Below are 6,056 nucleotides of genomic sequence, written 5' to 3'. Positions count from 1 at the left end.
AAAACAAAAAACAAAAAAAATCAGTAAATTACAAAGAATAGCGACATCATTCCTGACCATCATGCTCAATGCAGGTTTCTTTCATGAACATTTAAGAAATGAAGAAATTGTTGCTAGTCCTAAATCTCTGTTGATTCTAATCTCGACCGGGTCCAAGCAGAAAGAGTCCTGCTGAATGTGGGAAAAGACCACTTTTCATATGGATACGAGGCAACACGTGTAATAGAAAGATCTGGTTTTGGAGCCCAAAGACCTGGTGTGAGTCTCATTTCTGCTACTCAACTGTTGTATGACTGTGGGCAAATTTCTCATCCTCTGTAAGCCAGTTTCTCTCTGAGAGGACCAATGACGAAGTATGTTGTCCACCACCTCCCGAAAGAGAGATAAAGACTCAGGATGCAGAATAAGACATGGTTTTGGACGTGGCCAATATGGGCATATCATTGTGATTGATTATACACATTCATTACAAGGGTTTTGTTTTTCTTTTTCTTAATTGGGGACGAGTAGGTAGAGAAGAAGATTAATGTTTGTTCATTGAAAAAAATTAAAGAAAAAAACTCCCAATGCGCTATCACTCTAGCAATGGGGCCCAGCCTCATCTGACTACCCTAGGGTCTCCTTAGAGGGTGGGATGTAGATGGATATAGACAGACTTGGATGGTGCCTATGACCAGATTGGGATGGTCGCCCAGTTGGTTTGGTTTCTTATATCTTGGGAAATTGCCAGGGTTGAGGAAGGTACGTTTGGGCATTGGGTCTCCCTAGTAGTTCTCAGGTCAAACAAGGTTGGCAATCACCTATCTTGGTTATGCATAAAGTCGATTCTATCACATTACATAAACAAATCCTTGGGAAGAGAGTGGGAATCAGGACGTTTGGGTTCTACTTCTGACTGCCACTAATTAAGGGTGTGACTGTGGGCAAATCACCAAATCGTTCTGAGCCTCCCATTTCTCCCTCTGTCAAATGAGGGCTTTTGGATGACATGACATCTGAGCCCTTTCAGCTCTGATGCCCTATGATTATTTGTTCCTTCCCAGGGTCACCATTCCTTTTCCCTGTTCCCAAGTGCCATCTTTCTTGTTTGGGAGATCAGCAGTCCTCCTGACATTGAAGTTCCGAGATCCATACCCTATAACTTTAGAATACAGTCTCCCTTCTTCTCTCCCTCCCCTACTTTAACTAATCTGCCAGCTCTCTGCTCCATAGAGATTCTGGGCTGGGGTTCTAGGAGGGAGGCCTAGGAAGGAAGTGACTGTGGGTGGGAGAGGGAGAAAATCTAGGAGTGGGGGTATGCCAGGGCTAGTTGGGCTTCACCAATAGACCATGGACACTCACCAAGATTTATACATTTAATAAAGTTGTGAAGGATCTGATTGCAGGAGAAGAATGCAAAGGGAGGCCTGTTTCTGTGGTGCCCTTGGGGAGGCTTCCCTTCTGTTTGTGTTGGCCTTTCTGGGTCAAGCTCTGGATGGAGCGATAATGGATTGGGTTTTTGTGGCTTCTTGAAAGTCGTACGGTCCGTAGGACTCCTCTGTACATAAGGCAAAGTAAGAGGGACCTCATAGAGATCATGAAGGTTCCAGAAGCAGGTCCTTTCTACCAGCTTCTAATCACCCCCCTGTAAGGCTTATCTCAGCCCACTGAGCTGGGATGGGTGACTGAGGAGCACTTGGGGCAGCAGGGATGTGTCTGGAGACTGTAGGAGGAAATCTGTGCCTCCCACACAGGAGTCTGCGCATCCTTTGGTGCCCTTAGGACTGTCCATCTATCTACCTCTTCCACCTCTGGCATCATCCACACTCATCTATTGGGACCAACCATGTGCTTTGTGACCTCCTACTCTGCGCTTCAGGCTCAGTGAGCATCAGGCAGCAGCAGTATGGAAAGAAGTCTGGGCTTGGAGTCGGGACACCTGGGTTTTGAACCTGTCTTGGCTACTTACTTGTTTTGTGACCCTGGGTTAGTCACTTCCACTCTTTGGAGTTCTGAGCCCTCATCCGTAAAATGAAGAGGTAGGACTAGAAGAGCTCTAAGGTCTTTATCGGCTCAAAATCCTATGAGTCATAGAATCTAAGAGTGGTGAGGGATGGAGATCTTAGGGGTCACCCGGCCCAGGGGTCTGCTTCGGGGGTAAGCTGCGGGCTCATTAAGAATGTGTCTACATGTGTACATGGATGTGGACAAACACATGCTCATGCAGATACATAAACACGCACGTGCACACACACACATGTGCACATGCACATACACAGACACAGACACAGAAACACACACACATATGCACAGATATACACACACCTGAGTATTGGTATCTATGCCTTTATTTTGGCTAAAAGACAGATCAATCAATAGTTGTATATTATACATACATGGAGATATAGCTATAGATACACACACATATATACACACAGTATTACATATATACACATATATGTGATATCTATCAACCAACAAGTCTTTGTTAAGGCCCTACTATGTGCCAGGCACTGTACTAGGGGCTAGGGGTGTGGATACGATGAATTTAGCATTCCCCACTTACAAAGAGCTTACACTCTAATGAGGCTGTCTCTCTGTCTCTGTCTCTCTCTCTCTGTCTCTCTCTCTCTCCCCTCTCTCTTCCTCTCCCCCTTTCCATCTTTCTTTCTACATATCTACCCTTCTTATTTATTTCTTTTTTCTTTCCTTTTTCCTTCTCTCTCTCTTTCTTGATTTCTTTCTCTTCCTTCCTTCCTTCATTCATTCTTTCCTTCATTCCTTCCTTCCTCCCTCTCATTCTTCCTTCTTTTTCTCCTACTACACTGTATTAACTTAGAAAAATGAACATAAATACATAAACTAACAGAAAAAGTTGTTGAAAAGTATTGCTGTGTGACCCTGGGTCTGGGCCTTCACTCTGGGCCTCATTTACCTCCATTTCTTTTTGTTTGGACCAGTAACTTCACTGGTTCAGGGAGTGTCCACTGAGAAAAAACTCTCAGTGAAGATCAGAACCTTTTCTAGAACCTATAGTCTTTTTTTGTTTAGAGGGGGGAAGGCAGTGCAATTGGGGTTAAGTGATTTGACCAAGGTCACACAGCTAGTAAGTGTGTGAAGTGTCTGAGGCCAGATTAGAACTCATGTCCTCCTGACTCCAGGGTTGGTGCTCTACCAAATGAATCACCTAGCTGCCCCAGAACCTATGGTCTTAGTGAGCCACCCACCTCTGAAAGGTTTTGACTTGTCCAGAGTTCCATAGCCAGTATGTGTCAGTCAGAACTTGAATCCAGGGCTTCCTGGTTTTGAGACTGGATCTTTATCTGCGACCTCATGCTGGCTTTTCCCCTCAGCTTTAAATAGGAACAATAATAAGCCCACAACCCAACTCAGGGAGGTACTGTTAGAAAAATGCTCTGTAAACCTCAAGGCACGGCAGAGAGTTTGTATTATTATAAAAGTATGTTATCTAATAGAAAAGGCAGCATAGAGTAGTGGATGGAGACCATCCTGGCCACTCTCTAAAACTTCAAATTATGGAAGTTATTCCAACCTGAATTGGTTGAAGTAATTCTTTACCTCCCTCCACTGAGGGAATCACAGTTGTGGGCAATAAACTCTCTCTCTCTCTCTGCATATATGTGTACATATATGTATAAATATGTATATGTATATGCATATATATACCCACACAATACCATATACATATATACACAGACCACATGTATATACTATTATGTATACATATATACACATATGTGTGTATGTTTTGTATGTGTGTATATATATGTGTATATATATTTATGTATGTATATATGCACACAGACCTGGTTATTTCTTTGTGTCACTTTCTATTGCCTCTTAAAAAGTCACCTTTTAACAGTACTAAAAAAAATGTTTTTCCCTTTAAGGGCCACTGACCCTTGCTCCTCATGGAGGAGAATTCTATCACACCCATTAAAAGTAGTTCTTTGGCTTTGGTTACACTGCTTGGAACAATGAGGGACTCCCTACCTAATAAAGCTGCCCTTTCATGGGACGGACAGCTGTTATTTTTAAGAAGATCTTCCTTATAATGAATTGGAAGCAGACGCCCTTTTCCTGTCACCCAGGCCCTAGAGGCGTCTGGACAGAAGATGGGAGAGACACTCCGGTTTGGCTCAAGGGAACAGGACTTGTCTCTGCAGCTTCCAGCCCACTTTGAGGGTTGCTCCATGCATTGGCAACTAAGATGGGGCTCCAGGTGGAGCCAATGAAGGGAGGTCTGATTATATCTTCACTCCCAAACAGGCCCCAAACCCCTAGCTACTATGTGCTAAGCCGATGTGGACGTGAAGCCCCCAGGGTCCTAAGGGGAGTTGCTAAGACCAGAGCCAATAGTAAGAGCTTAAGCTCTGGTCGCTAAGATGACATTTGATGATGACTATAGAGTACATAAAAAGAGAAGGCAGAGCTATTTGTTTAGGGCTCCCACTCTTGAAGGTGTGTTGATGTGGAGACTCTGGGCAGCTGCAGTTAAGAGACCTCCAGCTTGTAAACCCAGACGTTTGGACTTTGTTAAACTCTGGTAACTATGAATTGAGATTTGAATCAGACAAGGTCTGTTTGTTGATGTTTGTAATTTGTTTGTGTTGGCTCTGGAGTTCAGGGTGCTGGCTTTTTCCCCTGAACTAAGTGAATGCTATTTGAATGCTGGATTAAAGTAAGACTGTTAACCCCTTAATGTTGCTTTCCTTAGTAAAGCAGCTCAAAAGCAGCTGGGTTTGCAGCATTTCTGTGTGCTGGTTGTTGTTGGTTTTACACAGTCACAGTAGCTGTTGTAACACTCCATTATCTCCTCATCAGGATATCACGGGTTGATGGAAATTCTTCCCGCCTTTGCCCTTCACTTCACTGCAAAGGGGCAGCTACTTCCCTCTACTTTTCCTGAAGTCAGCTCCATCCTTGCCTGTTGGCATCATGGCCAAAATCAGAATTCTGGGAAATCTCAGCCCCTTTCCCCTTAGGAGCAGAGTCATGGATACCTAGACAAATGTTCTTAGCTCCCTCATCATCATAACTCCCATTTCAAGAGCAGTTCCAGATTCCCAGAGCACCGTCCTCATTAACAAGCCCGTGTTCTCACGTGTGTGTCCAGGGCAGAAGGTGTTTGAGGCAGGGTCCTGTATCTAGATCCATCATGACATGATACTTTTCAGCTATTTAAATAGTACATGGGGCAGGGGTCTGAATCAGGTGATCTCTGAGGTCCCCTGGGGAACCCATCCCCTCTCTGCTCCAACAACCCTCTTTCCCCTGACACAGCCACTTAGCATTTGCATAGTGCTGTGCAGGGCCAGTCTCAGAGCCAGCTGCCTCTGCCAGTCAGGAGGACAGCGATGATGTGGTGATGGTGAGAATGACGATCTCCATTTTAGAGATGAGAAAACTGAGCTTCACAGAAGAAGGGATGTGCTCAATGTCACACAGGGCATTAATGACAGAACCAACACTGGAAGCCAGGCTTCCTCATTGCTAGCCTACATTCCTTCAAAAGCTGATCCCTCAGAAATGGCTCTCATTGACTGGCTGGGTGAGTGCCAGACACCTGCCCGTTCCTTCACTCCAGCCCCCAGGACCGATGAGGTTACTCACTTAGTGTTCTATCTACTGGAGCCGAGTATAAAGCCATGGTCTTGTTCCATCAGTTTCGAAGTCAGGTCTTGCTTTTCTTGCCCCCAGCGCTGAGCTGAATCTTCCAACTCTAGCCCCAGATAGGGATGAGTAGGGGCATCAGGGCTTCTGGGTCCCTGACTGTGGGGGATGGCCAATGAGGGTGGTACAACAAACAGGGACTCTCTGGTGCTTTCTCAGGGGCTGCACCTCCCTCCTCCCCACCTGGGGCAGATGTTAAAGCTCATAATGATGGCTGGAGTGGGAGACTGGGGAAGGGACAGTGGGATTCCAACTCTAAATCCTACACTTCTAAGAGTTTTTGAATTCATAAAAAAGGCCCTGCCCCAGGCTCTTGGAACAATGGGTCCCATTCAAGATAATAGGAAGCTGATTATTCTCTGACAAAATACCTCGGTTTCCCT

Source organism: Trichosurus vulpecula, chromosome 8, assembly GCF_011100635.1.
Source record: "Trichosurus vulpecula isolate mTriVul1 chromosome 8, mTriVul1.pri, whole genome shotgun sequence".
Taxonomy (NCBI): domain Eukaryota; kingdom Metazoa; phylum Chordata; class Mammalia; order Diprotodontia; family Phalangeridae; genus Trichosurus; species Trichosurus vulpecula.
Note: the sequence above shows the minus strand (reverse complement) of the source record.